Genomic DNA, 27,826 nt, shown 5'->3' on the forward strand with positions numbered 1-27,826 from the left:
TATGTATATTTCTAAGCTTGTATTGTCAAATTTAGTTCTTGAGGATTATTTAAACTAGCAAGTTGTTTAACAATATTAACATTTTTTGTCATTTTTAAGCACAGTTATTTTAAATTGAAAAGGTTAAAATAAGTACAGAGCAAAAAATGTGGCTCCTCTTAAGGTGTTGCCCCTAGGCCTGTGCCTAGTGGGCCTATATGTAAATGTTAGAGGGGGGGGGGGGGGGGGGGGGTTAGAGGGTAGATTGTCATTGCCACGGCTTATCCCAGTGACTTTCACCAGGCTACAAACTGGAAGCCTTGAACAGTTTCCTGATGATAAACCCAGTATTTGTGCTACTTTGTGTCTATAAAGTGGGCACAACAGTGAGATAAATATGACAAATGGCTGTTTTTCTTTTTTTCCATAATCGTATCAGAAGCATTAAAACATTGAACACTATGTAACAACAAACTACAAACTGTGCAAACAAAAATATCATAATATATAGCAAGGAAATTTTATACCAAAAACTGACCAAATTTAACGTATTTCGGGCAGTCCTTACCAACTGTGCAAGTACTCAGGCATAGTTCGCACTTCATGAGGTGGACAGTAATCTGCTACTGTCCACACAGGATTGTCTGATAGTCCTAATCTGTTCGTAGTGCTTTTGATTGTTGCACCTCCAGAAATAATCTTTGCAGATATATCCAAATGTTGTCTAATATAATTGGATAGATAAACAAACAGCTCACCAAGTTGCGTCAGGAGAACATATATACAAAGGTATTTAAATTTGCAAGTTTTGGGGACCCAGTGTCTCCTCCTGGCAGACAGGTTGAGCGGGAAGGAATAGGGAAGGAAAGGACTGGTGAGGTGTCGGAAGAGGGGAGAATTTGAAAAAGTCACCCAGAACCCTGGATCAGGGGAAACTTAACAAACAGAATGAGAATGAAAGACTGATTGTTAGGGACTGCACTGCATTAGATTTCAAAACCTTAGACCTTAAAGGTGGAAGATAGGGTACTATGCAAGATAGAGATCACTATCAAACATTGTGCACAAGTAAATAAGAGCAGAAAGCTAAGTGCATTATATGCAGTGGTGGTGGTGGAGGAGGACGGGGGATGGGGGGTGGAGAATAAACAAGTCAGAAAATGAAAGATATAGAAAACTAAAAGGGAAATACCACTTTGCAAGTCAATCCCAAAAACTTTCCATCAGCAACCCTGACATTAAGCTCTACCTTGAACAGTTCGGACCACGATCTTATCTTGACTCACCACCACAACCTCAAAATCATCACTTACAAGCCTTCCAAGAATTCCTCACATACAGTATTGCTTCACAACCCATCCTCAGGTCCGTACAACGTGACCCTGACCTGACCTCTGCAGAATTCCAGGCTCTTCATTTGCTAAAACTGATGACTCCATGATTATCTTCCCAGTGCACAAAAGGGGTCTACCACTATGGTACTTCACTGACAGGAGTATGTAAGCAAGAGTCTACATTAGCTGTCTTGACATCCCTACATACAGCATCTGCCATCAATGTCCCATCCCTGTGATTCAAACTGACATGCAGTCCCTACTTACAACCTCAGGCCCTTCACAAGGACTAACGCCTCAATCCGTAGAACTTCTTACCCCCACCCAAATCACGCACCCCCACCGTCTTCCTAAGATCCACAAACCCAATTATCATCCTGTATTAAAGATAGCAATCATTTTCGAGGTCATCGTAAATCTTTGCCCACCACACTCCCATCACACACTTTGCTTGTCACTATTGATACCACCTCCCTCTATACCATCCCCCCATGTCCATGGCCTGTCTGATGCTGAACATTTCCAAACCTATGTCATCCTTCCTGCTAAATGTAATCAACTTTATATGTACCAACCACTACTTCACCTTTGAGGGGCAAACATACAAACAGATAGAGGGCACAGCCGTGGGAACCAGGATGGCTCCTTCCTATACCAATCTTTTGATGGGTCACTTGAAGGAGGCTTTCCTGGGATCCTTAAGCCTTCAGCCCCTAATTTGTTTTAAATATATTGTGACATCTTTATCATATGAACTTATGGTGAGGCTGACCTATTAAAATTCCTGGAATCTCTAAATACATTTTGCCTTTTTACATTTCACATGGTTGTGTGCATGGAGGATGTTTGGTATAGAGGGAGGTGCCACCAATGGTGACAAGCAAGGTGTGTGATGGGAGCGGGGTGGGCAAATCATCCATGCCACTTTCCTTGATCTTGGGCTCATCCTCACCAAATGCCAACTACACACTTCTGTTCACATTAAACCTACTAACAAACAACAGTACTTACATTTTGACAGTTACCATCCTTTCCATGTCAGACCTTATCATTCAAGGCAGATGTATTTGTTCAGATGCATACTCTTTACAGCAATACACCACCATTCCCACCTCGGTGTTCTGGATGTAATTACACCACCAGCCTAGTTCAAAAGTAGATTTCCTGGGCCATCACATCCAGTCCTGCTACTGCTGATCCCCTTAAAAAAAAACCAACAACTTAGGAATATACCTTTTGTCACTCAGCATTATCCTAGTCTTGAATTCATCAATCAGCTACTTTGACAAAGCCATGACTTGGTTAAGTCATGCCCTGAAATGATGTCCACTCTGATATTTTGCCCACCACACCTAGAAAATCTTTTCGTCACCCACCCAATCTCCACAGTATCATTGTGAGACCCTGTGTAAACGCTGTTCAGCCTTTTACATCAGCATGACTACAATCAAGTTTTCAGTTAGGATGGATGGGAAAAAGCAGAGGGTGTCTACTTGTAACACACAATATCCTGTTGCAGGGCATGCTCTACAACATCACAGTTGTGACCTCGGTGCCTGTTCTACCGCATGTACCATTTGGATTCTTCCCCCAGATGCTAGCTTCTCAGAACTCTGCAAGTGGGAACTGGTGTTACAACATGTCCTTGGTTGTCTCCATCCATCAGGCCTTAACTTACATTAATTTCTTCAGTCTCAGCAGCTCTTCACAGAACTATTCCTTTCTTCACTCCCATTTAGTTTCCTATCTCTTTCATTTTCTGTCCTGTCTGTCTTCCCTCACCTCTGTCGCATACAATTTACTTAGCTTTCTGTTCTTATTAACAAGTGCACAATGTTTTGGTGTAATCTTTGTCTTGTGTATTACCCTATCTTCCATCTTTAAGCTTTCAGATTTTCAAATCTCGTCCTTTGCAGTCCCAAAAGACCTTTGTGTATGTATTCTACCGTCATTACCTGGTGAGTATATTTTTTATCAATCCAATTATGTTATACTTTCAAAAACTGTATGTTTTCGTTAATCCGTATGTTGTCTGTCTGTTGCCATAATTTAACTTAAATTCCGTACTTCACCAAATCTGTTGTCACAGTTAAAATTAGTTCTGTACACTAAAGACTTGTCATCTAACTGCAGCACTGGAACATAGTTCTTTCCTTTTCCAATATTATATGTCTCAAGTGCTCACCCACAGCATAGCATTAAATAAAGCATTTGATCCAGTTGAAAAAGGTAATTATGCGTCTGTTGCACAAAAATTTCAAAATATCACATATTTTGCCCATATCTTCTTGTAATATATCTTACCAAGCATATTTAAAATTTTGGTCCTTTCCAAGATCATCATGCAAGGTTCTTGAATTTTAATTTTGGTAGCACTGTTTGTACATAGCTCACTCTTAACACTGCATGAATTTTATTTTATCAGTGAAAAACGTCTACAGCTAATAATCAAAATAAAGGCAATAATCTAGTAAAGCAAAAAATCTTACCTCTGCGTGTAACACTTTCTATATAAAAAAATCGTATACTGTCAGACTTTGTAAACTTGAATGTTTCCATCCATATTTAACATTAAAATTATGTGCTAACAATTAAGACTCCAGCTGAGCATCTACCTACACTGATAAGCCAAAACATTACAGGATTTCTAGTGATTGATCACTTTCAAATTCAAGGTTTCCTGCAAGTTTTTTCCAGGTTTTAAAGGCAAATTTTTTCCATGTTAAATTTGACACTAAAACATCATTTTTTTCAAAACTAGTACAAATTCTGTTTTTGCAAATATATATACATTGTAACTTGCTGATTAAAGGGAACAAACTGTAGAAATCTGTCATGATAAACATGAATAAATCATTTCTTTAAATGTTCTATCTCTGCTGAAATCTTTGAGGCTTCACTCAATATATGTGCTCTTTTTGTTTCCAATTCTTTGATTTCAGCTTACTTTCATGTGTTCAACAATCATTCCTCCTTTTCTCTTTCACCTTCCTTCACCTTATGTTTCATATAGTCTTTCTGCAAAGAATGTGCATTTCGAAAACAATGTATAAGACTTTTGTCAATGTTGCAATTGTCAACTCCATTTGCATCTTGGACTGTGTCGTGTGTCTTTGAGCAGTAAGGCTTTTTTTTCTGTTTGATTTTCAACAATTATTTCAGAGTTTACAGAAACGCCTCACTCAGCGGTAGCATTTCCATGTGAGATTATTAAAATAATTTGCACAAAATCTCAGAAATTTGGGCATGACTGTGAAGATAATTCAATAATATTAATCCAGAATTTATCAATATGATTTTTACTTCTTTTGTAACATTTCATCTCGTCTTCAATCCTATTTTCTCTGCAGTTCACCGCAAATTCCAAGTTTGACACAGTGTGCATTTGAATCCACATTATTCCGTTTGATACCAAAATTTCAAGATATACTGTCAATCTGCTTTGAGCTACTGCCTGGTTTAATGCAATTTCTGGATTCAAGCAGGAAATCACACATTTTATGTTATATTCAAGAAGTTATGTTTTGGCAACTTCTCTACTATGCCAATAATGCTTGTTCGCGTGCTTTCCTTTAGCAACAATATTTCCTCTTCAGGTACATGCTTCATTTTTTTTTCAGCACAATTCTCATAGCAGAATCCAGATTGAACTGTCTTGCGGTAATTAGATTATTTACATCCTTTAAGTCAGTTTTCAGTAAAGATGATTATTTTGCTTTTTAAGACCTCTAGTTTCAAAACTCGCTGCATCAGTATTTTCATAAGATTGTGTAGTATATCATACAGAAATGGAGCCATCGAGACATCTCTCTGAAAATAGAGTAAAAATGGTTCCAACAAGTGTGCTGTTGAAGTGAAGAATGCCAGTTTTGGAGCTAGCAATTTGTCAACGATAGCTTGAGAAGCAACTCTGAAACTTGATGACTGAGTAGTAGTTTCCAATTTCTTTATCCCAGTAACATAAGTTCAAATATGTTCAAGAATTTCCACAGCTTTTTCTGCTGCATTGTTGTTTTCGACCCATCTTGTTCAACAAAATGACTTGAGAGAAGATGAAGATCCAGTTATCTCAGTGTATTGTGACCTTCGTGCAGGTGAAACAGGAAATAAATAATAAAGCACTGTCAAAAATGACACAATTTCCCAATTACTTTTGGGTATGCCTGTTCAGAAAGTGCCATGTAATATGTGTAAACTGCAGGTACCAATTTGTAGCAGTTGTAGACAATCAAAGGATTCTTTTAGTTTCTTGTTAAAGCCATTCAGAAGTTTTAAATTCACGTTTGGTCCCTCAATTGATAACTGTAAATATTTAGGTTTTCCAAACCCAACAATATTTTTATACCTTTTAGCAAATCATTTGCCCTTGCATGTTTCCGAATGCCAGAATCAAAGTACCGTGTTGTTATTACTGATTTTTCGTGATCCCAAAATCATACATAGAAATCCATCTCAGTTTTTCAAGAAACAGTATTCATACTTTCATCAAATATGAGTTCAGTCATTTCACATTTGTCAATGAGGTCAGCAAGTTTACGTATTTGTATGGTGCCAATGCGTGTTCAATGCTCTAACAGTTTTGATTTTTACAATTTATTTTCTATGCGATTTGGCTGTCTGGATATAATGAAGATAATAACACTACACAGTTCTGAACCAACAAATAACTCTCATGGTGCACAAACACCACAAAATTTCAGCTCTTGTAACGTCATCTGATAGTAAATATGGGTACACTGTAGACTCATTCTCTGGATCGTTTCTGTGGCTTTGAATATATCGCTTTGTTTGACACTGGACCTCCTATTAGAAACGACACAATCAATATTAGCCAGTAAATAATACAAATTTACAAATTAATAAATTGTACTTCATACTAAAAATAGTTTATAATTCTTATCAAAATTTTGATGAAATTCCCACTTCCCTCCTAAAAAAACGAATAAAAAGTTGTGCAAGTGGATAGTTTCTTCCTGTCCCCACTTTCTTCCCTAGCTTAAACCTAAATTTTTCGTCACATATTTAATGAATGCAACTGAGGCTTTTCATATCTACAATTGAGAAAAATCTTGTGCATAAGAGGGCAAATTTGATTCTCAAGTCTCAACCTGTATGATATTTGAAATCGCTTTCAACTCGCACAGCTAACCAACACCTACGAAACAGCCAACAGTCAAACTCAGTTCCAGTTGCAAGTTACCTAACAGCTTCCAGGGGCAACAAAAATTTTATTTTCTGTATCTCATATAATTATTGACCGAATTTAGAAATTTAAAATGCTGTCGTAATCTGCTCATTAAGGGAAATAATCTTACGTTGAAGGTTTAAGACCTTCGATATTGCATTGTGCTTGTACATGATTTCGACATTTTTGAGATTTCAACATCCCCAAGGCAGAAAACACTATTTTAAATAAACTGCTGTGTGAATCCATTCAAAACTGTACTACAATTTCGTCCTGTTTGTTCTCTTTCTAATTATTGTTGGTTATTCAGTATTACCAACTGTTATTACCAAGCATGCATTCTTTTATTTGACAATCTGGGCAGTATTTATTTGTGTTGTTAAGCGGTTTGCTACCTTTATTCAGCTGCTTAAAAGTGAAAGTACTACCGAATACACACATTTAAAGGAAATTGTTTATTTTATTTTGTAGATCCTGTACTTCGTCTGCTTGGCTGGGAACAGTCACTTGTTTCAATTTGATCCATGGCCACTGCAGGGTGAAATGAGAGAAATTATAAACATTGCACAGTGTTGCAAAAGGAAAGAAATATAAACAGGAGAGTCCAGTAAAAAAAGGATCAATAATTACTTAATACTGATATTTGTATAAATGCTGCAAAGTGAGACACAGTTACTAACGTCTAAACTGTCATTCGCCTCTTCCTGTTTGTATAATTATGTTACAACACCCTTGATTTAATTTCATTACTACACAAGGTTATTGCCACTTCACTCAACAAAATGGCCAAGCAAGCATTCACAAGCTACAGATTTATCGAGACAAGACTGCTGATTGCTCCATGGTAAAGCCGACATCTAGCTTTAACTTCTTCATTCATTATATTATATTATGTCTGTCTGTCACCATTGAACAGTGGTTCAGCCCCATTTGTCTGTTCCATATATATGTTGGTACAAGTCATTACTCTTCGTGACTATGACATCTTGTTTCTAACTGTTGCCATCTGCAATGATTAACAGTTGATATAGTTTTACTAAACCGAATATGAACATCTATGTAAAATGCTTTTACAAAATTTACTACTTTCATGTATTTCTACCTTAGCAGCTCATCTGTACTTTATGCCAGACTTCGAAGCAATTAATTCTCCCATATCTCCTCACCTCTCACACTGTAGCACCAATCAGCTTCCTCAAATCCCTGCCTCATGTGACAGCTCAAATAGTATAAAACAATTATGAATCATTGTGTAAACATTGAATTACCAACCTGTATTGTGTGTATAACATGTAGATTCCCCTTTGAATATTCGAATGCTTTTTGGAATATCACAGATAGTTTAAATTAATAGTTTATCAATATGGGTATGGCACTGAAAGAGTTTAAAAATCAAGGTTTCTAAATAAAATGTAATGTTTTTTCGGTGGTTTTTCCCCAGATTTTGAAAATTCCAGGCTTTTTACCAGGTTTTAAAGATTTCGAGGTTCACTGGACACCTTGCATATGACCGCTGTCCACTGCGACATTGGATGCCACCTTGTGGCACTGCAGGCATGACGCGGTAGCAAAAGTATGTAAGCAGAGCAGTCACGAACAAGGGGTCACCTTAGCAAAGATGTGGGTTGCAAATGGGGGAAATCCACTGAGATAAGCTACTTTGAAAATGGGCATATTATTGTTATGCAGAGCCTGTGAGTGAGTATCTCAAAAATGGCAGAGCATTTCAAATGTTCACGTGCTACTGTCGTGAGCATCTACGGTAAGAGGTAGCGGTACAGTGAAATTACCACTAGGCGCTAAATGGTTGGACATCCATGACCCTTCATAGAATGTGTCATTCAGAGGCTTGTCTGCTCTGTAAAATAGGATAGATGGTAATGTGTGGCATCTCTGCCAAAAGTGCACAATGCTGGTGAACACACAAATGTGTCAGAGTACACCGTTCACCGTACATTGTTGAAAATGGAGCTCGCCAGCAGACCACTCCTACGTGTCCACATGTTGACCCAATGACATCGTCAGTTATGATTGCAGTGGGCATGGAACCAGCAGGAATCAACCATCAATCAATGAAACATGTTGGCTCTTCAGATGAATCACATTTTTGCTACACTGGGTTGATGGTTGTCTCCATGAACGCTATCATCAATGGCAGATCACAATGTACAGTGCGCCACGGAAGTAGGCTAGTGAGAGCAGTGTTGTGCTGAAGGAGACATTATCCTGCACTTGCATAGAACCTGTGGAAGTAATCACACACACTGACAGCTGTGGCATCCCTTCATACATGATGTCTTCCCCAACAGTGATTTCATCTTTCAGCAGAATAATTATCCATGTCTCTGAATCAGAACCATGCTCCAGTGGTTTGAAGGGCATTGTAGTGAACTCACATTGATATCTCAGCAACCAAATTCACCTGATGCAAATCCTATGGAACCCATATGGGTCACTGTTGAGCACCATCACCACATGTGCAAATCAGTGGCCCATTGTTTACACAAATTACATGACCTGTATATAGACATCTAATGCCACATACCTCCACGAACCTACCACCAAACTGTCAGCTCCCCAATACACAAGGTAGTGATGTAGTTTGTTCCAAAGACAGACCAACAAGGTATTGAGCAGGTGGTCATGATGTTTTATCTCATCAGTGTATATTTGTGAGGGCCACAGTCCTTTCGGCTAGTAGTATAGTTGCAAATCATACTAGTTCATCAATTTCCTAGACAACCCCAAATTTTTATTACAACAGTAGATACAAATAATGTTTGGCTTCCAAGTATTATTCACATTAAAGGTGTACACTTAACATAATATAAAGCTTTGTTACAAAAAGAAGCTGTACCAAATGTCTGTGGAACATGGATTCAGTTCGTTATCTCCAGATGCACACCAACTTGGCTGTTTGATTTGTATTTTCCCATGGATTCACACAACACCACAGGAATAGACAGAAAACGGTTTTTGTTCTTGGCAAGTAACTGACTTATTTTGATCATGAGAATAAAATAGACTACCTTAAAGTAGCCACAATATTATGAAAAGGATAGACTGCTACTCACTGTAAAGATGACCCGTTGAGTTGCAGACAGGCACAACAAAAAGTGTTACACAATGAACTTTCGGCCGAATCCTTCTTCAGAAAAGAACACACACATTCATTCATAGAAGCAGGCACACCTCACACCCACATCTCCACCCACTGCAGCAGCTGGAGATAGCAGTCATGTGTGCTTGTGTGAATGCGTGTGCACTCCCCCCCCCCCCCCCCCCCCCCTCCCCCCTGACCCCCTCCTGAAGAAGGCTTTGGGTGAAATCTCATTGTGTAACGGTCTCTTCCTTCTGCGTGTCTGCAAGTCAATGTGTCATCCCTACATTTAATACATTTGCAGCTGTGAATCTGGTGGACAACCATCAGCTGTATAATGGAATGACAATGAAAATTTTTCTGGAGTGGGACTCGAACTTGGATATCCAGCTTATTGTGAGTGGTCGCCTTATCGTTAGGCTAGCCGAGCATTACTGTGTTGTTTAGAAGTACAGTGCAATGTTCCTTCAGGCATGCGTGCATGCAATACCGGCACTGCAATATTGTATTTATGCAACAACATGGGCAAGCAACTTTCAATTAAAATGTCATCCCTGTTGGGGAATATACATAATGAATGTATGAGTGTAGGTTGTGGACACATGGTTGATGACATATGGAAGTTTGAGTCTGGCTGTGAGTTGTGCTCAGATAGTCTAATGGTAAGGCGACCACTCGCGATAATCAGGAAATCTGTGTTCGTGTCCCAGTCTGACACAAATTTTCATGATCATTCTGTTATACAACTGACGATTGTCTCTATTCGCAACTGTGAATGCACTTCATGTGTTTTTTATCATACTTCTGAACAATACAAGCATTGCAATATAGTGTTATCTATATGGTGAGTAACTGTCGATCCTTTTCATAATACTGTTGATATTCCAACCTGGACTTCTCATTGTTTTGTTATACCTTAAATGGCATTAATCTGCAGGAAAAAAAGTTGTTCCGGGGTAGGGGGGGGGGGGGGAGAGAGAGAGAGAGAGAGAGAGAGAGTGTGTGTGTGTGTGTGTGTGTGTGTGTGGGGGGGGGGGGGGGGTTTCTAATTCCCGCATCCACTTCTGCCCTCCCCCCCCCCCCCCCCCCCAAACATTTCACCTGCAAGTATGGCTGACATGATCAAAGATTCACCCTCCATTAGTGGTGGAGGACTGGAGTAAAGGGCATATCAGGATATTATACAGGGTGAGTCACCTAACATTACCGCTGGATATGTTTCATAAACCACATCAAATACTGACGAATTGATTCCACAGACCGAACGTGAGGAGAGGGGCTAGTGTAATTGGTTAATACAAACCATAAAAAAATGCACGGAAGTATGTTTTTTAAAACAAACCTATATTTTTTAAAATGGAACCCCGTTAGTTTTGTTAGCACATCTGAACATATAAACAAATACGTAATCAGTGCCGTTTGTTGCATTGTAAAATGTTAATTACATCCGGAGATATTGTAACCTAAAGTTGACGCTTGAGTACCACTCCTCCACTGTTCGATCGTGTGTATTGGAGAGCACCGAATTACATAGGGATCCAAAGGGAACGGTGATGGACCTTAGGTACAGAAGAGCCTGGAACAGCACATTACGTCCACATGCTGACACCTTTTTATTGGTCTTTTTCACTGACGCACATGTACATTACCATGAGGGGTGAGGTACACGGACACACGTGGTTTCCGTTTTCAATTACGGAGTGGAATAGAGTGTGTCCCGACATGTCAGGCCAATAGATGTTCAATGTGGTGGCCATCATTTGCTGCACACAATTGCAATCTCTGGCGTAATGAATGTCGTACAGGCCGCAGTACATCTGGTGTAATGTCCCTGCAGGCTGCCACAATATGTTGTTTCATATCCTCTGGGGTTGTAGGCACATCACGGTACAGAAGTCCAGAGGTGTAAAATCAGGAGAACGGGCTGGCCAATTTATGCGTCCTCCACGTCCTATGAAACACCCGTCGAACATCCTGTCAAGGGTCAGCCTAGTGTTAATTGCGGAATGGGCAGGTGCACCATCATGCTGATACCACATACGTCGACGTGTTTCCAGTGGGACATTTTGGAGCAACGTTGGCAGATCATTCTGTAGAAACGCGATGTATGTTGCAGCTGTTTGGGCCCCTGCAATGAAGTGAGGACCAATGAGGTGGTCGCCAATGATTCCGCACCATACATTTACAGTCCACGGTCGCTGTCGCTGTACCTGTCGGAGCCAGCGAGGATTGTCCACGGACCAGTAATGCATGTTCCGTAGATTCACTGCCCCGTGGTTTGTGAAACCCGCTTCATTGGTAAACAGGTAGAATTGCAACGCATCCTCTGTTAATGCCCATTGACAGAATTGCACTCGATGATTAAAGTCATCACCATGTAATTGCTGATGTAGCGACACATGAAACGGGTGAAAGCGGTGACAATGCAGTATGCGCATGACACTACTTTGACTCAGTCCACCGGCTCTTGCAATGTCCCGTGTACTCATGCGTGGGTTCATGGCAACAGCAGCCAACACACCAACTGCACCTGCTTCTCCTGTGACAGGCCTGTTACAGACCCGTTTGCGTGCTACGACCATACCTGTTGCATACAGTTGGCTGTAGATGTTTTGCAATGTGCGGCACATTGGATGCTCTCTGTCCGGGTACCATTCTGCATACACACTGCAGGCTTCAGCTGCATTTCGTCGACACTCGCCATAGATGAGTATCATCTCCGCCTTTTCAGAGTTCGAATACACCATGGTCACAGTTCCTACAACACTACACTATCACAGACGCCTGGTAACACGGTGTACTACAGTTGGTCTGCGTGCGGAGATGAATGCAGAATAACAATAGCAGCAAGCGCTACGTGCGGACACTGCAACAGCTAGACCAAACCACAACAGTGCACTACAGCCACACTCGTAAACACGGTCGTCATCGTAAACATGTCCCTGCCGATGCTGCTCGCCGACAGTGGCCCGTGTTCGTTACAACACGCAACTGAACGTCAGAGGTTTCAAGCGTCAACTCTAGGTTACAATATCCCCGGATGTAATTAACATTTTACAATGCAACAAACGGCACTGATTACATATTTGTTTATATGTTCAGATGTGCTAACAAAACTAACGTGGTTCCATTTAAAAAATCGTAGGTTTGTGTTAAAAACATACTTCCGTGCATTTTTGTATGGTTTGTATTAAACAATTACACTAGCCCCTCTCCTCACGTTCGGTCTGTAGAATCGGTTCGTCAGTATTTGATGTGGTTTACGAAATATATCCAGCGGTAACGTTAGGTGACTCACCCTGTATATATCTGTCATGCCAACCTCTGCAGGCATTTCCCTGGTCATTACTGCTGGGGTTCTGCTCTTGTTACCCACAACAATTGTTTGCTGCAGTATGGGAATCTAGTATCGATTTACCTTGAAGCTTAGTTTGTTCTTGTTAAGTGTTGTCATGTTTTTGAATTTCTATGGCTGACTTGAACAAACGGGCGCGATAGCTCTTCTCCACAGCAAGAACCTATGTGTCAATGAGTTTTAGTATGTGGTTGCTTTTGTACAGTGTGTGCTTTGCACAGCTGATCTCTCCATCTGTCCCCATGTGTAATACCATTTTATCTTCAATGAACCCGATACTGACGGCTTGTCCAATCATTCTAACGTACACTTTTCCACATGTACAAGTGATATATTCCAAACATTGCGAGTAGGTCTCTTTTGTCCTTTGGCAATCTGAGTTATTCTTAGATCTCTTAGTCAGTTTGTAAGTAGCCTTCGTGTTGTGTTTGCATACTACGTAGCCTAGGCACGTTCTGCAGAACGGACATATCCAACTTTTGTTCTTCCGCCATGGCAAAGCTGCTGTGACTGACATATTTGTGGCTTGCACTGGTATCATTCCATGTATGCCAGTTTTTTTATACATGCTGCCCCAGGTTCTCAGTATTCCTCAAAACGTATGCTGGTGAAACTTCAGAAAAATCATGAAACAAATGTCTTCCGAAGATTCTAAGACAAAAGTCAACAGGCACTTCCCCAAGTGGTCATGAAAACCTACACAATTTTGTGTTACGGTATATGCTTCAGTGTGAACTTTAAATTGTTGTCAGTTTGTCACAGAAGTCTCATAATGTATTACAACTACAGACATACATACTCCGCAAGCCGCAATATGGTGTATGGTGGAGGATACCTTATATCCCTTTTATGTTCCTCTCTCATATGGAGCTAGGGAAAAATTATTGTCTATACACATCCATGCGAGCCCTAATTTCCCTTATCTTGTCTTTATGGCCTTCGCACAAGATGTACATTGGTGGCGTTAGAATCTTTCTGCAATCAGTCACACATGCCGGTTCTCAAAACTTTCTCAGTAGCATTTCACTAAAAGAACATAGTCATCCTTCCAGGTATTCACATTTGACTTCACAAAACATCTCTATAATACTTGTGTGTTGGTTGAACCTACCAATAACAAATCTGGCAGCATTTGTCTGAATTGTTTTGATATTTTCCTTTAATCTGGCCTGGTGTGACTTCCAGACACTCAAGCAGTACACAAAGTGTCACACTAATGGTCTTTATGCGGTCTCCTTTATATATGTGCTGCACACGCGTAAAATTCTACCAGTAAACCAGTCAACCATTTGTCTTCCCTACCTACTGTTTTGCAATGTTACGCATTTTGCAATGTTATGCATAGATATTTAATGGATGTGAGGCTATCAGGCTGCACACCACTAATACTGCATTCGTACATTTCAGGATTGTTTTTCCTACTCATCTGCATTAGCTTACATTTTTCTACATTAAGAGCAAGCTACCATTCGTGACTCCAAATAGAAATTGTCTGTCATCCTGTATTCTCATACACTCACTTGATAACACTTCCCTGTACACTACAGTATCAGCAGCAGTCGCAGATTGCTGCACTCACCCTGGCACCAAAGACCATCTGCTCCAAAATACTTCTTCTCTGCATTGATGACTGAAAGGAAAAACTTAAGAACTGCTGTTATTGACAGTACAAAAATACATAGTTTTGTGAAAAGCAGTGCACTAAACCGACTCCTAAAACCACATTACACATTACTAAATTGCTACTAAAATAACAACAGAAATAATCAGTTATTGATAATATAATGTAACTGGATAGATAAAATATCTACTGACCAAGTGGCGACAGAGGAATATACATACAAAAGGATGCTTTTGGAGCCAATGGCTCCTCCTTCTGGCAGTAAAATTGACGGGCAGGAAGAGGATGAAGGCAAAGGACTGGAAAGATTCGAGGAAAAGGGTACTGTTCAGAAAGGTCACCCAGAACCCTAGGTAAGGGGAGACGTACTGGACAGCCAGAAGAAGGAGCCACCGGCCTCCTCCTGCCAGTAGGAGGAGCCACTGGCTCCAGAAGCTTGTAAAAGTTAAATCTTCTTGTGTGTGTGTTCCACTGCTGCCACTTGGTGAGAAGATTTTTTTATCTATCCATTTACATTAATTGTTACTAAGATTTATATGTAAAAAGAAAATTAAAAAAGAGAGAAAAAGGCTAGAGGAGGAGAAAGTAGCAGCAAGACATCACTAAACATATATATTTAAAAAAAACTGCCATAATACAATATAAAGAAAAATAAAATAACACTACTAGATTCAATTGCTTGTGGTACTGTAATAATTTTGGCACACGAAGAACAAAATTTCAAGTGTTGTCTTTCTCCAAATCCACATCTTTACAGCACTGCCATCTCCCAGACTCAAGACTCGAATAGTATGTTCTCACTCATTCTAGCACATATCCATTCTAGCCTTCCAGTTTCTTGTTACTTTGAGTGTAATGTATTATCTGTTAGCTGTGACTGGTTGCCTGCATTGTGTGGAACTGATGACCTCAGTAACATGCTGTTACCATCCTTAGGTACATACAATGTGTAAAAATTGCTTGTGTCCTTATTACTTTTACTGAATCTACAGAAGTAATCAGGATACGATGCATGACCAGTCAGCATCCCCCTTTGAAAGGATTTGGTAACTTACTTTTGCACAATCACTTGTGTCCAATAGAATACTGGACTTGTCTTTCTGAACTGTAAGACATATTCCAGATATGTTGCCATTCATATTTTTAGCTTTACCACTTAGTGATTCAGTTGTTTCCCGAACTTTTCAGGTTTTATTTTTTCTGAGCACATGTATTGCGTCCTTTGTCCTTATCTTTAAGTTGGCTGATGAGTACATTTATAGTATCCCCCCCAGGAGACTCGCAACACTCCAGTGAGTACATACATGACATGAGTTGGGTCTCAAGCAATTGCAGTACTTCTCCCTTCGCTGTGCTGCAGTTTTACTCTCTGTCTATATCTTTTCTCAGACTTATTCACTAGTACAGATTCCCTGCTCACAACAAACTAGTTGGAACATATATTCTGGCTTCTGTCACTTTGTTCCCTTTATTTTACATCACATATTTCTGTTTATTTTATGTTCAGCCCCACCAGCTGAATATGATCTCCATCTTTTCAAAATGTAAGAATCTGCAAGCCTTATAGGAAGGTCACTCAGCATGCTAGCCTTTCCATGTGAAAGGGTGGGGGGGGGGGGGGGCAGGTGCCCATATGGTGGTGACCACCTGATGACGCACAGATTGCATTATTGATGCCTGCACTGTCACCTCCCCATTCATGCCAACAAGTAAGATCCTGTCTATTTGGGGACTTCAGGCACTGGCCAACAAGGCAGGTGGCGTATGCTCTGGCGCACGATGGTGCCTGCAGAAAGAGCCCTTAATCAGAATAGGTGGTTTCATGGCGGATATTTAAAGTCATGAAACAACAAAAGTTATCGGCTGGTGCCGTGAGGCTCTAGCAGTCTCTTCAGACAGACAAAAATTCATTGCAGATTATTAAAACCCTGAAAACTTTCCCTCCTTTGCCAAATAATTGCAGGAAACCAGAACCAAGTGACTTGGAGTCACCTACTCGCCTGAGTTTGTGGTTTGTACGTGTCCATCCTAACTTTTGAGATGGATTTGCTTCCAGAGAAGGTTTAAATCATGTGTTACCAGTGTGATGTGAAGCTGTATTTCCCACTCCCAATGCAGTGCTTAATATGCCAGTGCTTAAAAGCATGTCCACTCAATGTGCACGTGACCCAATTTGTGGAGACTGTGACTGGCCACTTCATGAAAATTGGCAGTTTGTGCTGACACTTGTCTGTATCAGTTGCAAGGATGGCCACACTCCTCGAAGTGCACAACCCTAATCCAAGAATACAAAATCCAGGAAATGCGATCACAAATCGCCTCTGCTGTTTTTAAGCTCAGAAAAAAAATATCCAGACTCAATTATATCAATTTTTGCCACTATTGTGACGAGGTCATCAGCAGTATCTGGTTTATTACTCCCTTGACATTGACCTCTGGTAGTTGCTTAAGTAAACTTGGGCATGGGATGCTAGGCGCTTCTCTCTCATAATACCTGTGGCACCATCGTCGGGAATCGCTCCCTGCATCCTGCATAAGAAGCATCATCATTCTCTGGTGTCTTGTAGTGACTGGGCTCCCTTTCAGGAACCCTTTCCCTGGAAATCCACATATCAGCAATCAGATGTGAGCCAGTGGCTGAAGGAGCCACAAACTGTGGGTGTCAGGGTCAGACCCCCCATCTTTCTCCCCCCACCTTCTCTCTCTGCCCACCTTCTCTCTCTGCCCACCTTCTCTCTCTGCCCACCTTCTCTCTCTGCCCACCTTCTCTCTCTGCCCACCTTCTCTCTCTGCCCACCTTCTCTCTCTGCCCACCTTCTCTCTCTGCCCACCTTCTCTCTCTGCCCACCTTCTCTCTCTGCCCACCTTCTCTCTCTGCCCACCTTCTCTCTCTGCCCACCTTCTCTCTCTGCCCACCTTCTCTCTCTGCCCACCTTCTCTCTCTGCCCACCTTCTCTCTCTGCCCACCTTCTCTCTCTGCCCACCTTCTCTCTCTGCCCACCTTCTCTCTCTGCCCACCTTCTCTCTCTGCCCACCTTCTCTCTCTGCCCACCTTCTCTCTCTGCCCACCTTCTCTCTCTGCCCACCTTCTCTCTCTGCCCACCTTCTCTCTCTGCCCACCGCCCCTCTCCCCCCCTGCACCCCTCTGCCCCCCCACCTTCCCACATCCACCAAAAAAAAGAGGACAGGTAGGAACACACTGGGGAGGGGGGGGGGGGGTTACTGTTTCTTCCTGTAAATTCTTTAGTTCCATATGTAACTACACATTATCTGCTTTCGTTTGAGCAATCTGATCAATAGCCTGTCGAGCTGCTACTTTCTCACCCAACGCCATTTCACTCGCCATCCATTACCGACAGAAGCCAAAAGAATTAAATGTAAAATATTAGTAAGTTTAGAGAGGGAAAAGTAAGATGACCATACAACCCCATACAGTGCTTATAGTTCACAATTACTCACATTCTTCTGCTGAACACTATTGTTGAATTACTGCTGCATTTTTGTTCTGCACCAATGTCCAACATCTGTTGAAGCCTCCCCACTAGTGCTTTTGACATTCCAAATATAGGATGTTGGGGCTCTGTAGCGGGTAGATGAGGCAGTTCCAATCACATTCTGTTTCCAGGCAGTGGATTCATTTATTTGTTTACGACAGTTTATTACAGACGACTCATCCTGTAAGTGAGAGGTGGGCATCATATCCATGATCCTCAGTGCAGAATGCATAGTCACGAAGATGCCTACAGATACTATACCCAGCAGGGTCCAGTAGTGTGACGATCCTGTGGGGTAAGCATTCCTGGACATCAGATGCTGGTGCAGCCATTGAGGCCCAAGGCTGTTAGCTAAGTGAGCTGGTGGTCTGCCATGGTATGTGTCGGCAGTGGAGACATCAGTGAACAAACCCTGGTCTCACATCTGGCTGCCAGCATCTAGTGTAGCTAACAGAGACAGCTGCTCCAGTGGATGGTGAGTGAATGACAACGGCCCCTCAGTGGTAGCCCTCTCCTCAGCTGTGACAACTTCAATGCCATTTGCTGGTTGGAATGCTAGTATTAATAAGCACCAGGGCATGCTTATTGTTGGACAGATACTCTGCATGTCATGTACTGCTTCTGTTGCGGGGGCACCAAAGTGTTTAAAGTCTTGGTAATACTGGTGGTCATAGTCTGAGCAATTTTACCATTGTACTGAGATGGGTGTGGTATTGAAATGTTGCACTAGGAGATTACAGCAGTCAGTGTGATTAAAGCCATGATCACCTGCACAGACCTCTGCCACTACAATACTTACATAATTACATCAAAGTTGGGCTAACATCACTAACTCCAGGTAAGTTATCTCTTGACCAAGGAACTGATGACCTTGCTGTTTAGTCCCTTAACCCCCAACAAACCAATTTATAGTACCACTAATTATCTCCTCCAATGTTTCTCCAGTTTGATACTAAAAATCCTTATAAAGGAACTGTGGGCAGGGTAAAAACCACAATAACCACAATTGAAGACCAGCAGTAGCTTCCAGTGTGCAGATAATCTGTCAACAACAACAACAACAAAAATATCCGTAACATGAATGTAGGCTTCCTAGACATGGCGAAAGAAGTAAACACTTTCCTGACTTCAAACTGACTTACCCAGCCAGTTGGGGGGACATACAGATTAATGTAGATGCCAGACTGTGGTGCTACCCTACATTTTTGTATACACAAACCATTTCCAGAGGCCAAAGAAACAGTGAGTGACAGGAAAAGTTCTTCGACTGACTGGGGTACATATAATTAATAAACAAATACAATTTTTCAACTAGGGTATACAGGGTGTTACAAAAAGGTACGGCCAGACTTTCAGGAAACATTCCTCACACACAAAGAAAGAGAATATGTTATGTGGACATGTGTCTGGAAACGCTTACTTTCCATGTTAGAGCTCATTTTATTACTTCTCTTCAAATCACATTAATCATGGAGTGGAAACACACAGCAACAGAACGTACCAGCGTGACTTCAAACACTTTGTTACAGGAAATGTTCAAAGTGTCCTCCGTTAGCGAGGATACATGCATCCACCCTCCATCGCATGGAATCCCTGGTGCGCTGATGCAGCCCTGGAGAATGGCGTATTGTATCACAGCCGTCCACAATACGAGCACGAAGAGTCTCTACATTTGGTACCGGGGTTGCGTAGACAAGAGCTTTCAAATGCCCCCATAAATGAAAGTCAAGAGGGTTGAGGTCAGGAGAGCGTGGAGGCCATGGAATTGGTCCGCCTCTTCCCATCCTTCGGTCACCAAATCTGTTGTTGAGAAGCGTACAAACACTTCGACTGAAATGTGCAGGAGCTCCATCGTGCATGAACCACATGTTGTGTCGTACTTGTAAATCAAATCAAATGGGCATCTGCCAACTCCGCATTTGTAAACATTGTACTGACTGCAAAACCATGTTCGTTATGAACACTAACCTGTTGATGCTACGTACTGATGTGCTTGATGCTAGTACTGTAGAGCAATGAGTCGCATGTCAACACAAGCACCAAAGTCAACATTACCTTTCTTCAATTGGGCCAACTGGCGGTGAATCGAGGCAGTACAGTACATACTGACGAAACTCAAATGAGCTCAAACATGGAAATTAAGCGTTTCCGGATACATGTCCACATAACATCTTTTCTTTATTTGTGTGTGAGGAATGTTTCCTGAAAGTTTGGCCGTACCTTTTTGTAACACACTGTATATAGTGTTGCCTCCTGAGCTACACACTTTCACAAGCCAAGAGGAACAGTTCTGTTGTTTTATTGGTGGTAGTGGTGATGATCTTTTGGATTCTTGACAATGAGAGGTTTAGTGCTCATGAGAATTTAATGACTACAGTTTATAACAATTTAAAGGAGAATTTGAGTAGAACTCACCTGATCATTACATGTCCATACAGTGTACTGAAACTAACAACATTGGTAATGTATGGCATCACGATAAAGTTTTACAGAATTCAGTGGTACTTTTTTGTATGGAGTTTGTATTTTTTGTCACAGGATTTAGAAATCTGAGCATTGTATGTCCCCTCTGCAAGGAAATACATTCCTAATTTCCAGTTCACGTCTTATACATCAATGGACCACAATATATTGTAATGGACAGATCCATAGTTCTCGATAGTTTTGTCTTTCAGCAACATGAAAAGATTATTGTTTTTGACAGTCCTCAACATGATGTTAGAACGTCACTGCTGAACCGTCAATATAACTTTGTAACAATTTTGTTCTAACTTAGCTGTATTTTTTTTTAGTAACTACTGTGAGGACGTCATGTGGATATATGGCAACCATTGTACATTTGATCATTTCCAGTTGTGGCTGTCAGTTTATCCTAAAAAATGGGATCACATAAATACCCCCGAGAGCATTCTTCAGTTATCATTTGACCATCGTATCACAAGTTGTTCACACTACATAGCAGTAGTCATAGTTGGTGTAATACAAACACATAGGTAACTTTATGTTCATAAACATTATTAACAGAGAGAGCCACAAGAAAGGATCATAAGTTCTAGTGACATCTATTGTTGTGTCTAGACAAGACAGCCTAGACAAAATGAGAGGAAGCCGAAAGGCACGCGCTATAAGCTCACGCAGGCAAGAGATAGGTCTGTAACAGGATACGTAATGAATGCTATAAAGAAAAGTACGTAGTTTCTGGAATACTTAACTTTAATCCATCCTGGGTACATCGCTATGGACAATACAAGTGAGACTCTATAGTTTCAGACAATATACTGCTAATGGCACCTTGCTAGGTCGTAGCCATTGACTTAGCTGAAGGCTATTCTAACTATCTGCTCTGCAAATGAGCGAGGCTTCGTCAGTGTGCATCGCTAGCTATGTCGTCCGTACAACTGGGGCGAGTGCTAGTACGTCTCTCTAGACCTGCCGTGTGGTGGCGCTCGGTCTGCTATCACTGAAAGTGGCGACACGCGGGTCCGACATGTACTAATGGACCGCGGCCGATTTAAAGCTACCACCTAGCAAGTGTGGTGTCTGGCAGTGACACCACATTCCTATCCCGCAAATCGGCGAATGGTTGTATTATAAGGCTTCCGCCCGCCGTGGGGAGGACCCCATGTTGGCGTATGCGACGAGGTGGGGAGCCTAACAACAGGCGAGGCTGTGCTACCCGCACCCTGCCATTCGGTCCGAGGGGAGCTAGGAAATGCCTGAAAACCTAGTCCAGGGTGCACGCCAACATGCGGTGTATGCGCCCGTAAAGAGACAGGAGGGGCTGAAGGATCGACCTCCATCGCATCAGGGTACCTGACGCGCGAAGACGCCATGTGGTCCGGAGCGGGCAAGAGTTCCATGGCGGAGGACTGCTGGTCACGGGAAGCAATCGGTGGCGCATGACCCAGTGAGGCGCCAGGCGGTTGCAGCGACGCGTCCACTGCGAGCGGCGCCAGCAGGAGAACAGGCGGCGGCGCGTCGCCATGGGGCAAAATGGAAGGCAGCGTCGGTAACACCTGGGGATGAGGCAAGCCAGTAGATGGGTCCCCAGGGCGCTGACCAGACGGCACCGTCGCTGAAAGCAGACGGGGAGCGGCAGAACCCGTGCGACGACAGAGGCGCAGCTGATTGAGATGCCGACGCACCTCACCAGAGGCCCCCAAAACCAAATACATCGCACGGCCGAGGCAGCGAAGAATGCGCCCTGCGAGCCAACGCTATGAACCGCGATAGTTGCGATAGAATACAACGTCGCCAGGAGCAAAAGCAGGAGTCGGCAGCTGCACAGGAACCTGATGCGGCGGATGCAGCAAAGACATCAAGGTTCGATGAGGACGACCATGGAGCAACTCAGCCGGCGAGCGACCATCCCGGGGCTGAGAGCGATACGAAGACAAAAAGAGCAATAACGCGTCCTCCCGAGAATGCGACTCTTTCAACTTCAACATCTGTGACTTGAAAGTCCGGACCAATCTTTCAGCGGCACTGTTTGACTGAGGCGAAAACGGCGCGGATGTCAGATGTTGAATACCATTGGCCGTGCAGAATGACTGAAATTCTGCGGACACGATTTGTGGGCCATAGTTGGAAACAATAGTCCGCACACGTTCAATCACACCTCGCGATTTTAAATCGTGTAATGTTCGTGCGACCGCATCACGCAATGCGTGGGGAACATTGCGGGCTCTGAAAAATTTCGGTTGCGCGTTGACTTTCAGTTCCAAATGTGCGTTATAGTTCTCAGCGCAACCAAGGCCCGGTGCAAAAATGTCTGCATATTCTTCACATAGACGAGAAACACTGGCGGAAGGCACAGTCTCGTTCACTGATAGGACCTGATTGACTATAGACATGTTAAACAATTGAAATAAATCTAAACTAAACAAGTTTACCGCAGTATAAGAACGAAGAACGTAAAATGACACCAGTTTTGTTTGTCCCTTGTATGTTGCAAGAAGAGAGCACTGTCCTAACACAAGGATATGCCGTCCTGAATAACTAGTGAGCTGAACATTTGCGGCACGCAACGGAGGTTTGCCCAGTTGTTTGTACATGTCGTGATTGATCAAAGAAACTGCAGCTCCAGTATCGAGCTGGAATGGTATCACTTTGCCTTCAAAGTCCAAGTCTACAAAAAGTTTATTGTCCTGCCGACGACAAGAGCGACTTTCTCGTGCAATTTGAACTGATACAGGTACAGAAGCACTTGCGACCTGACGGGATTTTCGTTGACGGCGACGCACACGTTTTGTGGGACGAACACAGTCACTGTTAGAGAAAGTGGCACTGGACGGAGTGGAATTAACTACATGAATGTCCATGGGCGAAGGTTCACGAGCCTGATTATTCGTGGTTCGATTCCGGCGCGAAGCAAAGGGCCTGGAATGGTAGTGAGTGTCTGATCTGAGCTTTTTCTGGCAAACACTTTGAACATGTCCTTTCTTATGACAGTAAAAGCAAATAGCTTGGCGTGACGGGCAATGTTCACGCGAATGTCTAGTCGCACACCGCGGGCATGATTTCACTGCATTTGCTCGCTTACGCGGCACACGTGGAGAGCTAGGCGGCAGCTGCGCGGACGAGCGCGAGGGCTGTTTATCGTTCCGTGCAGCGCGCCTGGCGGGCCGGTTAATGTGACACACGGCTGGTGAAGGTTCAAATGATTCCTGTGCAAAGTCAAGTGTGTCTTGCCTATCTAATATGTCTATCACTTGTTGAAGGGAGGGATTGACTAGTTTCAAAATCTGTTCCCGTATACGAACATCAGAAATGTTCTGTGCAATTGCATCACGTACCATTGTATCTGAATAAGGGAGTCCACATTCACACTCAAAAGCACAATCCCTAGTAAGGCCTTGCAATGTTGCAACCCACTCCCTATTAGTCTGACCGGCCGTACGTTTTGTACGAAAGAACGTATACCTTTTTGCAACGACATTGACTGTTTCTTTGAAATAAGCATCTAACGCCGACAAAATTTCTTCGTAGGACAGAGTCGCTACGTTGCGTCGGGGAAACAATTTCACTATCACACGGTAGGTGGACACACCTACACAGGCCAATAGAAAAGGCTGCCGCTCGTTACCTTGAATTCTGTAGCCGGCGAGATGGAATCCAAATTGGCGTGACCACTCCGTCCATGTTTCCAACGCCGCATCATACGGTCGAAATGGGGGTGCAACTGCATGTTGGGGCTGCTGTAGTGGTGAAGCGGCGGCTGCCGCATCCTTTTGCAGTGCACGTTGACCCTGGACGAGCTGTCAAAGGGCATCCAATAACGCCTGCGTATGCTGATTCTGCAAGCGATAAAATTCGGACAGTACATCTGGAGATTTTGGCGAAGCCATGACAAGGAAATTAATACAAACTCTATTGGCTCGTCGCCAAAAATGTTGTGTCTAGACAAGACAGCCTAGACACAATGAGAGGAAGCCGAAAGGCACGCGCTATAAGCTCACGCAGGCAAGAGATAGGTTTGTAACAGGATACGTAATGAATGCTATAAAGAAAAGTACGTAGCTTCTGGAATACTTAACTTTAATCCATCCTGGGTACATCGCTATGGACGATACAAGTGAGACTCTAGTTTCAGACAATATACTGCTAATGGCGCCTTGCTAGGTCGTAGCCATTGACTTAGCTGAAGGCTATTCTAACTACCTGCTCTGCAAATGAGCGAGGCTTCGTCAGTGTGCATCGCTAGCTACGTCGTCCGTACAACTGGGGTGAGTGCTAGTATGTCTCTCTAGACCTGCCGTGTGGTGGCGCTCGGTCTGCTATCACAGAAAGTGGCGACACGCGGGTCCGACATGTACTAATGGACCGCGGCCGATTTAAAGCTACCACCTAGCAAGTGTGGTGTCTGGCGGTGACACCACATCTATTATTCTGGCAAAGTCTACTAGTCATAACTATTGCCTATGATCATAGTTTTCATAGTTAAAAATATCATTGACTGAGTTACCTGTTAGAAAAACATGCTGAGTTTAAGTTCTGTTTGTTCTTGGTGTAGCATTAGTTCATTGTGTAAGTGTCAAACGTGCTGTTTGCTAAGTATGTTAAACAGACATAGTTACAGTAGATCTTTTGTTACCACCCTATTTAATAATTCCTGCCAGATAACTGGAATCATATCTCAAACCAAATACTTATGTGTAGCTGTTGCACTAGGTAAGGCATTATTTCATACTAAAATTATTTGAGGACAGTGTGAAAAATTCGTCGCACAAAAACGGTTTATCCATGTTTCTTTTTTTATGTTGCTTCTTGTTGCGCACTGGTATATGCACCTGATCTACAGAATAATGTTATTTGTACAGGGATTTAAAGGGGTTTGTGTTGTGTATGTTTTGTTAACATGCATAAACTGAAATACAGTGCCACCACAAAATTCTTAGTTTTGGACAGTTTATTAGATTCAGCCCAAGTTGGTGAAAACTTGTAAGAAGTCTACTCTGTCATTACAGGACACCTTTCATCTGATCCATTTGTCCTGTTTTCATCTCTGTTATTGTGCAGTTCATTTAACAATACATAAATAAGAAATTGTTTCTTTCATTAAATGGAAAAGCTCTAATAATACTAAGTGTGCACATTCACCTTGAAAAAGAAGGCTATGAAAACTAATCTCTCATGCAATATTACTATGTCATGTTATACCTGTTGCAAATAAAGTGTTTCTAGTTGTCTTGTGAAACCTTCAGCTGCATATCATATGTTAATTACACTTGCAAATAATCTTCCTGTTGGTGTTAAAGATCTCTGTCAGTCACTTATGGAGACAGAAGGGTTACTTTATGGCCTTTTGAATTTGTGAAACATAATTGTCTTTGAGCAATGATTGTGCTGGTCCCCTCTGGTTTAGCTTATCTCATGCTGCCATCTAAATGTTTATACACCTTCTTTGGTTTTGATGCATATTATCTTCTATGTATCTGTACATACATTGTTCAGTTGTTTGCTTCCGCCAATCTGATACTAAATGTGTCCGAATTTGTTCTTTTAATTAGTATGCTAATTTACTTGTATATGACTACTCCATTTGGCCTATTATTTCACCAAGCAAGGTGGCGCAGTGGCTAGCACACTGGACTCGTGCCCGGCCATCCTGATTTAGGTTTTCCGTGATTTCCCTAAATTGCTCCAGGCAAATGCCGGGATGGTTCCTTTGAAATGGCATGGCCGACTTCCATCCCCGTCCTTCCCTAATCCGATGAGACCAATGACCTCGCTGTCTGGTGTCCTCCCCCAAACAACTCAACATCCAACCCCTATTATTTCATAGTTGTTTTGGCTTAAACCATTTGGTCTTCCTCCAGATTATTACCAAATTCTTTGCAATTAACTTTCCCATGCTGTGATTACCAGTTCAGCATCCAACTTGATGCCCTCCATAAGCTGCACAATTGGGTTGAGGAAGATTTGTGCACCTGCTTTTTGTTAATATCTGCTGGAGGTTCATTCTTTCCTTGTGGCCCTACTTCATTGTACTAATCTGTTTTGTTACTGAGTGATTAATTGTTTTATAATGTACAGGATGATTATAATTAAAGTTAAAAATTTTCAAACCGCTGTAGAAATAACACCACTAGCCAGAAAGAAGTCAAATTGCTACGGAATATTATCAGAGGAGGAGGAAAACATATGGCAGAAGAAAAATAAATAGTTACAAAATGAAGCATAATTTAATAGTGGTCAACTACAAATGACAAAAGAATCATACAGCAATGCCTAAGATGTACGTTCGACATTAAACAAACTGTACTACTCAGTGTGCATGGGTGTGCAGGTGTGATACTGTTAGTTATGTAAGCCCATCCTCCATGGCAGGGTCATATGACATCAGATGGGAAAAATCAATTTTTAATTGTCCTGAGACCAGAAACCTCATTAAAGGCATAAATTAAAATCAAATTAGATTATTAATTTCCATGTGACTGGTGCAAAACATGTTCAATATGCTGTCCCCCGTTTTCTGCAACAAGCTGAAATCGAGAAACAGCATGTTCCACAACTGATCAAAGTGTTTCCAGGGTCACGTTCAGAATGTGTTCTGGAACGCGTGCCTTCAGTACAGCTAAGTTTTGCAATCGGAACACTGAACACAACATCCTTTAGGTAGCCCCACAGCCAGAAGTCACACAGATTAAGATCAGGTGATTGGGACGGCCAGGATGTCAGGAAATGGCGGCGGGTAATTCTAGCATTTCCGAAATGGTGCTTCAGCAGCTGCTTAACTGGATTTGCAATGTGCGGAAGTGTGCCATCTTGCATAATAATTATCCCATCCACGCTGTTGGAGAGCTGGAGTGAAATCGTTGCGCAAAAGACACTCATAGTGCATAGCAGTGACGGTACAGGTAACAGGACCTGGAGCACCTGTCTCTTCAAAATATGTGGCCCTATGATAAATGATGCTGAAAACACACACCACACAGTGACCTTTTCAGGATGAAGTGGTACTGGTTGATTTGTGTGTGGATTTTCCATTGCCCATATTAGACAATTCTGTGCAATAACATATCCTGTCAGACGGAAGTGGATTTTGTCTGTCCACTTCGATGCAAGCAAGAAATTCTAAGGCAAAGGTCTCTCATGATGGCAGGTCAACAGGAAGCAACTCGTGCAAATGGGTAATTTTGAATGGATAGCGAAGAAGGATGTATTGCAGGATTTTACACACAGTGCTCATGGGTATGTCAAATGTTCGGGCAATTCTCTGTGCACTACATGTTTGTACACCACCACTTGTCTCCTCT

At 42.2% G+C, this 27,826-nt stretch overlaps 1 protein-coding gene across 1 annotated transcript in view; it reads left to right on the plus strand.

The window, feature by feature from the left end:
- The window catches only part of LOC124721570 (1,4-alpha-glucan-branching enzyme), a 94,705-nt gene that overhangs the window by 65,580 nt on the left and 1,299 nt on the right, over nucleotides 1-27,826 (plus strand). The window lies entirely within an intron of this gene.

The sequence above is a fragment of the Schistocerca piceifrons genome, chromosome X, assembly GCF_021461385.2.
Source record: "Schistocerca piceifrons isolate TAMUIC-IGC-003096 chromosome X, iqSchPice1.1, whole genome shotgun sequence".
Lineage (NCBI taxonomy): Eukaryota > Metazoa > Arthropoda > Insecta > Orthoptera > Acrididae > Schistocerca > Schistocerca piceifrons.